Source organism: Lycium barbarum, chromosome 1 (genome assembly GCF_019175385.1).
Source record: "Lycium barbarum isolate Lr01 chromosome 1, ASM1917538v2, whole genome shotgun sequence".
NCBI classification, from domain to species: Eukaryota; Viridiplantae; Streptophyta; class Magnoliopsida; order Solanales; family Solanaceae; genus Lycium; species Lycium barbarum.
In genome coordinates, this window is record NC_083337.1 from 56,941,595 (window position 1) to 56,952,344 (window position 10,750).

A 10,750-nucleotide genomic window follows, 5' to 3' on the forward strand; every position below is an offset into this window, starting at 1 on the left:
TAAATCATGGGTGGGATAATTCTGCTCATGTTTCCGTAATTGTCTTGAAGCATACGCAATCACTTTGTCATGTTGCATCAATACACAGCCTAGCCCAACACCTGAAGCATTGCAATAAACGACATATCCTTCCAATCCCTCTGGAAGTGTCAAAACTGGGGTGGAAGTGAACCTACTTTTCAACTCTTGGAAGCTACGTTCACAAGCATCTGTCCATTGAAATTTTGCCGATTTCTGGGTCAACTTTGTGAGTGGTGCAAAATTAGAAGAAAAACCTTCAACGAATCTCCTGTAATAACCTGCTAAGCCAAGAAAGCTACGAACCTCCGTAGGAGTTGTGGGCCTTGGCCAAGTCTTCACGGCCTCAATCTTTTGACTATCCACTCGAACACCATCGGCTGCAACAATATGCCCCAGAAATGCCACTGAGTTCAACCAAAACTCGCATTTGGAAAACTTTGCAAATAACTCTCGAGTTCGAAGAGCTCCAAGGACAGTACACAAATGATCCGCATGTTCTGCCTCAGATCTAGAATACACCAAGATATCATCGATAAATACAATCACAAATAAATCCAGGAAGGGCCTGAACACACTATTCATCAAATTCATAAATACCGCCGGCACATTCGTTAGTCCAAATGACATTACTCGGAACTCAAAATGACCATATCTCGTTCTGAAGGCTGTCTTAGGGATATCTTTCTCCCTAACTCTCACTTGATGATACCCGGACCTCAAATCGATCTTTGAAAACCATTTGGCACCTTGTAATTGATCAAATAAGTCATCGATTCTCGGAAGAGGATACTTGTTCTTAATTGTCACCTTATTCAATTTTCGGTAATCAATGCACATTCTCAAGGAGCCATCTTTCTTTCGGACGAACAATACGGGTGCTACCCACGGGGATGAACTAGGCCTAATAAAGCCTTTTTCAAGCAAGTCTTTCAATTGCTCCTTCAACTCTTTCAATTCTGCGGGAGCCATTCTATATGGAGGAATGGATATAGGCTTCGTGCTTGGAAACACATCGATAGCAAAATCAATCTCCCGCTCGGGAGGAAGGCCTGGAAGCTCTTCCGGGAACACATCCGGGAATTCATTCACTACGGGAACTAACTGAAGAGTCGGCGATTCAGCTTCTAAATCTTGAACCCGAACTAGATGATAGATACATCCTTTCATGATCTTTTTTCTTGCCTTCAGATAGGAAATAAACCTACCTTTTGGTGACGCCGTATTCCCCTTCCATTCTAAAACTGGTTATCCCGGAAATTGGAAACGAACCATTTTCATTCGGCAATCAACACTGGCATAACAAGAAGCCAACCAATCCATGCCCATAACAACATCAAAATCCACCATTTCTAGCTCATGCAAATCAATCATGGTATGACGATCACAAATCACAATTACACAATTTCTATATACTCGGCTAGCTATTACCGATTCACCCACGGGTGTAGACACCTCAAAAGGTTTGATCCACTTCGGCTCGACTCTAAACCGACCCTCAATATATGGAGTAACATATGACAATGTGGAGCCCGGATCAATCAAAGCATAAACATCATGAGAGAATACTGATAATATACCTGTAACCACATCAGGAGAAGACTCAAGATCTTGGCGTCCAGCCAAAGCATAAATACGGTGGTGAGGACCGCTAGTACTGGGAGCTCTCCCTTTACCTCTAAAATGGCCGACTGGCGCATGTGAACCTGGCCCCATAGGGCGTACAGATGCTGAAGATCCGGCTACCGACCCTGAAGGCTGGGTCCTATCTCTACCATGGACTGAGGGGCAATCACGCATGATATGGCCGGGTTGACCACATTGTTATATCCCGTAATTTATACATTCGGATATTTCAAGGAAGTTGTGGTAAGTGAAGGGCAAGACCATTGTCCAAAATTATTTTAATGTACAAGTTGGTTATGAATATTATTTATGAACATTATTAGTATGGAAATAATGAGAAGGATAAGGGTAAAAAGGGAAATTCGCAAAATGGCTCATGGTAATATTGCGGAAGGCTAAGGGCAAAATGAGATTTTCACAAGAAGTCTTGAAAATTCATGAAGAAGCCAATTGGCCGTGTGGCATGTAAGTATGTGGCAACATTTTTTAATAAGGCTAATTATAAATATATTTGGACAAAAGCTTGCACAAGAAGACAAGTGATCATCCTTGGTTATTTTAAGAAATTTCAAGAAAGGTGGAGAAGGGACATGTGTCCCTTTGGTATTGGAAGGAGCTAAATATATAAATGAGAGAGGACCATTCATTCATTAATTTTAATTTAGAAGTTGGAGAGAAAGAAAAAAAAAAAAGAGGAGGGGGTGTTCGGCCATGGTGGCCAAACATGAACCATGGAGAAGGGTCAAGGAAAAATTAATTCCTTCTAGTATTTCTACTAATTGGAAGGCCCTCTACAACGTGGAGTAGCTGTTGGAACAAGTAAACCATTTGTTCTTGCAATTTGCAACTCTAGCCGAGTGAAGAAGTTGAGTGAAGAAGGTAAGGTTTAATCTTCATTTTCATATGTTATGCATGGTTTGTGAATGTTGTGAAGTGTGGAAATGGATGAAATTCATGAGATTGTGGATGTTGGTGCTTGGCCGAGTAGGTGTATATGGTGTAGGAATGGTGAACTAATTTTATTTAGTATATTTTGGTTGTTGTGTTGTGGATTTTATGATGCAAATAAAAGTTTAATGATTCAAGTTGAAGTTATAGTTGTTTGTGGCTTATTGTGGAAACTAATGTGATTCTAATATAGTTTCTTGAATTTATGAGAATGATGTTGTTAACGTATGAATTGTTGGTGTGGTTGATGAATTTGGAAGAAAGAAATGTGTTGTTGTTGTCCTATTGGAGTTTGGAAGGTTTCGGTTGGCATGGTATATTGGTTGGGCTGTTCAAAATATTATGCGGATTTCTTGAAGTGTTATTGAATCTTGTTTGAATGATCTTGAATAAGTACTTGAACTTGTGAGTGTCGATGTTGGTTTGAATGTATGTAATTGAATTGAATATAAATGGAAAGTTGTCGACTTATGTAGGAAAGAGTTACTAACGTCGTAATGCGTTTTGAATTAATTATTGATGTTGTTAATATGGTTGTTGAAGATTTAGCCGAGTTGAATTCTCGGGGACGGTTATATTTACAGGAAAAATGCTGCCGAAATTTCGGCAGATTATAAATGAGTTTATTTGAAAGACTAAGATAAGGATGTGACGACGAGTCTAATGATTTTGTCGATTCTCTTGAATGTAGACTAGCAAGCTTGGATGAATATGCATAGCTAATAGGGCGTGGAGCAGGTATGTTAAGGCTTGTCCCTTTCTTTCAAAGTCATGATTCCGATGTTATGACTTCATAAATGTTTTCATATTTTCCTTGTTTTTAAAAGTTAGATGCTTATGATTCCAAGGCATGATTCTCTTCTCGATAACTCGTAAATGTTTTACCGAAGTGCCTGTATTCTCCCAAAAGAGAGGTTTATGATTTTGTAAGCTCTTATGACAACAACGATGGATATGTTTTACAGTGATAATGATAATGTCAACGATGAGAATATTTCTACGATGACTATGATGAAAATGATTTTATGTTTAAAGGTTTTTGTCAGGGACAATGTCCATAACTTTCTTATACTAACTCGGATTGGCTCGAAACGTGGTTATGATCTTATTCTATGTTCACTTAACACTGTTAATCGTTGCTAGTCTCGTCTTATAATAATTGTCCCTTCAAGGCGAGACGAAGTCGTGATGATTATTGCATAATATAATCGGAGGTTACCGACCTTACATCACTCCGATAGAGTTGTAGCTTTCACTTGGGCTCTCATGCATGCTTTATGATTATGTATTTATTTTAATAACACCGTGCCTACATGGCCGGGCAGTATAACACCGCGCCGTCCAATAGGCGGCCGGGCAGACACACCACTGCAGTAGGCAGTTTATGGTTACCCCGGACGCGGGAGACCTGGACGCGGGCTAATGATGATTACACCGTGCCTAAATGGCCGGGCAGCATTACACCGTACCTATATGGTCGGGCAGTTTACTTGTAAATATTTATATGTTGTTTTTCAAAAAGAAAGCTAGACTGCATGGCATCCGCCCTAAGAGGCACTCAGATGTACAGGTTACTCTTTTATCTCATGATGTGCTTTATATCTCCATTCTGTTGTTGTTCATAATTACATCTCTTACTATGTTACTATTCATGCCTTACATACTCAGTACATTACTCGTACTGACCCCTCTTTCTTCGGGGGCTACCTTTCATGCCGCGCAGGTACACCCAGATGAGTAGAAGCCATTATAGAAGATGTTCCGGCGAAGTTGGCAAGCTCCATTTGCTATGGAGTGTTGCCGAGTCAAAGTACTATGCTATGATGTCTGGTTCAAAGTTAGAGACTTTGCAGACAGAGTCGTGGGTATAGTATGTCAGCCCAGTAAGCGGCTTCACCAGCCGATGGGTTATTGTCTTTCATGTTACAAGTTTCATGTGAAAATGGAATTTATTTGAATTGAGTACGATGAAAGGAAAGATCTTGAAAGCTTTACTATGTATTTCATTATATTTTGTTTAAGAGTTCAAAGAGGCTATGTGTGCAATAAGAGTCAGCGGGTTCGCTCGGCTCCGAGTATGGGGTCTGGTGCCCATCACACCCTAGTAAGATCGGGGTGTGACAAAGTGGTATCAGAGCAGGTCGTCCTACGGGTTGTCTGCAAAGTCGTGTCCAGTAGAGTCCTTTTTATGGGTGTGAAGCCGGCCACATTTATAAACAGGAGGTTGCGGGGCATCTAGGAATTGTTGACCTTCTTTCTATCTTAGATAATGCGATAGAGCCAAGTCATAAGAAAAAGAAATTCCTTACATAAGCCTTATATACGACGGAAGAAAGTGAATGGCAATATGGAGAGCCACAGGGGTAAGTATTGATATTTTGTTCTGTTACCTGGAACTGGAAGCTCTGGATGGCTGGAATGTGTCATATAGCCGTATGTTCGGTGAGGTATTGTCGATATTTGCTGTGTACAGATCTTGAATGGTAGGAATGGTAAAGGAGACTCTGGCAGAATGGGTACGCCTAACAGAAGGAAGCGTGGGAAAGGAAACATCGTAAATGGACGATAAGTGGGATGAGTTATTTCAGAAAGGTTATGGATTTGGCATGGCGATGAAGGTGTGACCACTACCATCGGGAATCTGGAAGCCCAGGACAGGAAGTAGTCATACACATAAGTGAAAGGTGAACATTGGGAATTGAAAAGGGTAAAATAGTAACTGTAAAAGAAAGGACGTGTTACGAAAATGTCTCGGAACCTGTAAGACTTCAATTTGCTCCAGATTATGTAATGAAGGTCATGTGAGAAAGCGGACCCGATTATATCAGCATTAAGGTACCAGATTCCGTCGAAGTTTCGAGGTTAAGCGTGCTATAGTGGGAGCAATTTCAGGATGGGTGACCCCCTGGGAAATATGCCAGAAGTTCTATATACCCTGACATAAGAGACAAATGAGAAATTAGAGTGACCCAAGGGGAAACTAGAGTATATGGGATGGTTGGAGGCCATGAGAGGTCGTGTAGGACGATACAGACTAGATCGGTAAAGGGGAAGAAAGTGCATTACAGCTTTGGAATTTGGAGAGGCTTGAATAGCGTTTGGAAGTATTTTGTGGGCTAGTTGATAGTAAATATGTATATATATGAATGCGTACGATATCCCACATATGATTGCATCAGTTGACACGGGAGTTCCAGCAACTGGCGTTATGGTAAAGAAGGCATTAATCAAGTAAGGGCACCGAAGATCGGGTGACAGCAAGAATAAATGATATAAGTGTTACAAGGTAAATTGATGTCATTTTCACTACAGGTTAAGATTGGAAATTCTAGTATAACGATATTTGGAAAAGAAAGAGAGTGAGTAGATGGAAAAACAAAGAGGTCAAAGTGTCGGAAGAAGGTGAACGGTAAGAAGCCTCAACGAGTAAAGCTCTTGAAAGAAACTACTGGCAAAGCACGACACTATTTGGGTAAGAACTCAAAGTAGCCATGTGAAAAGGGATAGAATGTGGCAAAAGGAAACAGGAGAGGAGTGTATGAGGTTCCATAACCGATTTCGATAAGTGGGGCTAAAGGAATAGTGACTAGGATAGGGGAATGTGAAGTAAGAGAAATAATGCTTAGGCTTGTGAGGGTGTTAAAGTGAGAGATATATAAAAGAATAAATGTGTAGCTATAGTAATATAGTTAAAAGTTTGATAAGCGGAAGATAGAGAGAATATAACCTGCAAGGACTCAGTACTGAGAGCAAGGGTAGCAGGGCGCTCGAGACAACATGGACGCACATCTACAACACAGACACGTAGTTAAAGAAGAATTACGAGCAAGTGAGCTAAGTAAGTGAAAGGACGAATAGTGGATGGAAGGGTATGGAAAGGTGGACCAAAATGATGACATAGATGGAAAGTAAAAGAAAAACTTAGGATAAGAAGTTTTCGATATGTTAGGCACGGAGTTAGAAGGAAGATGAGGAATAAGGTATAAACGAAGACTTCATAAAAGGGTTGTTGGCATATAAGGAGCCCCTTAAAGGGGGGGAGACCATATTATATTAGGCCAAAAGGGGATCACAATATTTTCAAGCACCAAAAAAAATAAAGGGAAACTTGTTAGCTCGGGGCCAAAGTTTGAAACATGTCAGCACATCGGAAGTAAGTGAAGAATGTTTCGAACGACGACGACTATTATAACGAAGGTATCGACAATTGATAGTCTGAGAATTTTTGAAAGAAAGAAAGAACGCGGTGCCTATGAATGAAACAAAAGAGTTCATCGGACACTAGAAAATAGGTCACGGACCATTAATTATATGGAGTATGACAATGTACACTATGAGATTGTATGAATCATTGACGTGAAGCGATACTCAATCATGTTTGTAGGGGATCCACACCGGAGAACCAACAAGAAATGATGATGGACGAAACGAGCGCCAGAAATCAAAGACAAGTATACTTGTGTCTAGAAACGACCTGGGAAGGACAAGGATAATAAGATGGCGCAGTGGATTAAGATACTCATGACGTAGAATGAGGACTCGTGTAAAGACCCAGGAGTTCGAGTATAAGGAGAATAGGGTAAGGGATAAGGAATGGGCATGAAGAAAAGGACAACTATAGAAGGGACCCTCCCGAAGTACTATAACACCCCATAAGACCAGTTGAACATTCGAGGACGAATGTTCTAAAAGGGGGGAGGATGTTATATCCCGTAATTTATACATTCGGATATTTCAAGGAAGTTGTGGTAAGTGAAGGGCAAGACCATTGTCCAAAATTATTTTAATGTACAAGTTGGTTATGAATATTATTTATGAACATTATTAGTATGGAAATAATGAGAAGGTTAAGGCTAAAAAGGGAAATTCGCAAAATGGCTCACGGTAATATTGCGGAAGGCTAAGGGAAAAATGGGAATTTCACAGGAAGTCTGGAAAATTCATGAAGAAGCCAATTGGCTGTGTGGCATGTAAGTATGTGGAAACATTTTTTAATAAGGCTAATTATAAATATATTTGGACAAAAGCTTGCACAAGAAGACAAGTGATCATCCTTGGTTATTTTAAGAAATTTCAAGAAAGGTGGAGAAGGGACATGTGTCCCTTTGGTATTGGAAGGAGCTAAATATATAAATGAGAGAGGACCATTCATTCATTAATTTTAATTTAGAAGTTGGAGAGAAAGAAAAAAAAAAGAGGGGGTGTTCGGCCATGGTGGCCGAACATGAACCATGGAGAAGGGTCAAGGAAAAAATAATTCCTTCTAGTATTTCTACTAATTGGAAGGCCCTCTACAACGTGGAGTAGCTGTTGGAACAAGTAAACCATTTGTTCTTGCAATTTGCAACTCTAGCTGAGTGAAGAAGTTGAGTGAAGAAGGTAAGGTTTAATCTTCATTTTCATATGATATGCATGGTTTGTGTCACGACCCAGCCCCGTGGGCCGCGACTGGCACCCTACCTGGGTACCCAGAGCAAATCACATATTCATTTACCAAATCCGAACGTATTTCAGAATTTCATAAAAGTCATATCGACATAGGTTATATCAAAATATGTCTTAAGCGGTCGCACAAATCAAAATGTCATATCGAATCCAAACGGAGCGGCGGAATAGACATCGCCGGTCATAAGTGCAAATATAAGCATAAGGGCCATTTAGGGCCATCATAACAAACTGACCGCTGTAAGACCAGAAAACAAAATCAAACAAACATACATAGGACCCTCGCCCCACATATATGACTACAGGCCTCTACGAATTCAAAACAAAGACATATGACGAGACAGGGCCCCGCCGTACCCAAATAGTCAAATGTTCAGAATATACATAGCAAAAGAAGTCTGTACCAAAAGTGGACTCCGAGTCAAGAAGGAGTACTCCGAAATAGCAGAGAGTGAAGCCTACAGTGGAGGATCACCAATGTCTGTACCTGCGGGCATGAAACGCAGACCCCGAAGAAAGGGGGTCAGTACGAAATATGTACTGAGTATGTAAAGCACGGAGTACAGAAATATGAGCCAAAACTGAAAGCAAACCGGATATCAAAGGGAAGTACCAATCAGTATGTCAAAATCCGTATCAAATCATATACATATACATAATGCAAACGAAATCATGCAAACGCTCAAGAACGTGGTCGCCACTCCGACGCTGGCGCCACACACAGCATAACACCAGAAGGTTTCGAATCTCCGTACATCCCCGAACACAAACATAAGTGAGCGTATCGCATCACTAGCCATATCACAGCATAACTCCAAACGGAACCCGACCCTATGGCGAGGCCTCGGGAACCGTAACACAACATACGGCCGAATTATCATAGGGCGCACGAATCATAACCGGCCCGGGAACCGGCAAACGAAGTCATAAGGAGGCACGAGCGGAGTCGTGAGCAAACAAATGCAAATCATATTTCAAAATAGCCTTTCAAAACATAATGATTTCATAAGTCATTTCATAACCCAAAATAATCGAATACTTAGCTGATACGAAGGTTTATTTCACAAAATGTTATCAAAGTGGTACGTATGGCTCAAAACAAAACTTAACATATCATAATGGTCAAAACATGATTCATAGAGGGAAGTCTCAAATTCGAAGATCTCATATCGAAGTTCATCCAAAAAGAGAGCCCGATTGGACAAATAGGGCGTCTCGGGGTTAGCGGGCCCACCTCGAGTCAAATTGAGGTGGCGAACATAATGTACTAACATTTAAAGGCCAAAAGATCATACATAATGATTTCAAAGTGACCCGATCACATTTCGATAGGTTTCGAACATTTGGTTGCATTCTAGCCAAAATAGAGCCTTTAGGCTTCAATTGAATTGAATGAATAGTAGTCGTTTCGTAGATCGGGTTTCGAGGAGCAGAAATGCTCCGGAGGTTCCAATATTCACCTAACCTACTAAGACATGCCAAACGAAGAAGTGGGAAGCTTTACATACCTTATAGGCGTCTTATGCTCTCCTTAAAATCAAATCCCGTTTCGTCCAGAATCTGCAAATGGTCAAAGTTACCAATTAGAGATTCTTAGGCTTAAGATTTCCATTAACTTGATTTTTGTCTACCGAAATTTCGGCAGCATTTCCCCTATTAATCTAACACCCCCGAGACTTAGCTCGGCTCAAAATACATCAACAACAACAACCCAAACATCACCAAACAACATAAACCACAATCAAACCATTCTAACTTCAAAGTTCTACCTTACTACACAAGTTGACAATTTTCATTCAAACTTCACAATTCCAAACTTACATCCACATTATTGTATTCATTCACTCATCCAAGATTATTCAATCACATCCCAAATATGTTCCAAGCCATATACAAAATTTCCCGAAGTTCATTACTTTCCATATTTCATTTAAAACATCAAAAGTCACGACGAACATTCTAACTCTCATTGTTTTACTCCAAATTCATTAACATCAACCATAAGTCATATTTAAAGTCTTTAGCATCATAGATATACAATGATATACACAAATATACCAAACGTATACACTTTCCCGTAATGTTCCGAAATCATTTTCCAACACCAATTCAATTCATTAAGCGATCATTCACGTCATAAATGTCACAATGACGCACTAAACAAACTAAACAAAATCAAATTCACCTCCCTTCCACACTATCATGGCTCACGGCCAAACACACCCCCTATACACACACACGCCATTCACAAACACCACAAAATTCCATAATCTTCATGCCACTTTAATCACTATAACATATATATCCATTCCCTAACATAAAAACATAGAAATCTTACCTTTTTCTTGAAATTCCGACTTGCCGCAAACGCCGCTCTTTCACCAAACTAATTGTATCACGTCGGAGAGCGCCTTGAACTTACTACAACACAAGAAGGACAAGATTTTTAGATCAAGATTGGAGGCTAGAAATTTTTTTTTCTTTTCCAAAGGGTTCGGCCGAGAGCTATCTTTAGCTCAAAGTTGAATTGTGAATTTTTTCTTGATAATTCCAAAGGCAATCTTGATATATATCTTCTACATGGTCACATGCATAACACATGACCATTAAAAATGGGTCTTGGGCCTTGGCCTTTGGCCGACCACCCCATTAATCTTGGGCCTAAATTGTTGTTCAATTTTCTTGGCCCATTTCATTAAAAGTCCCGTTTTGT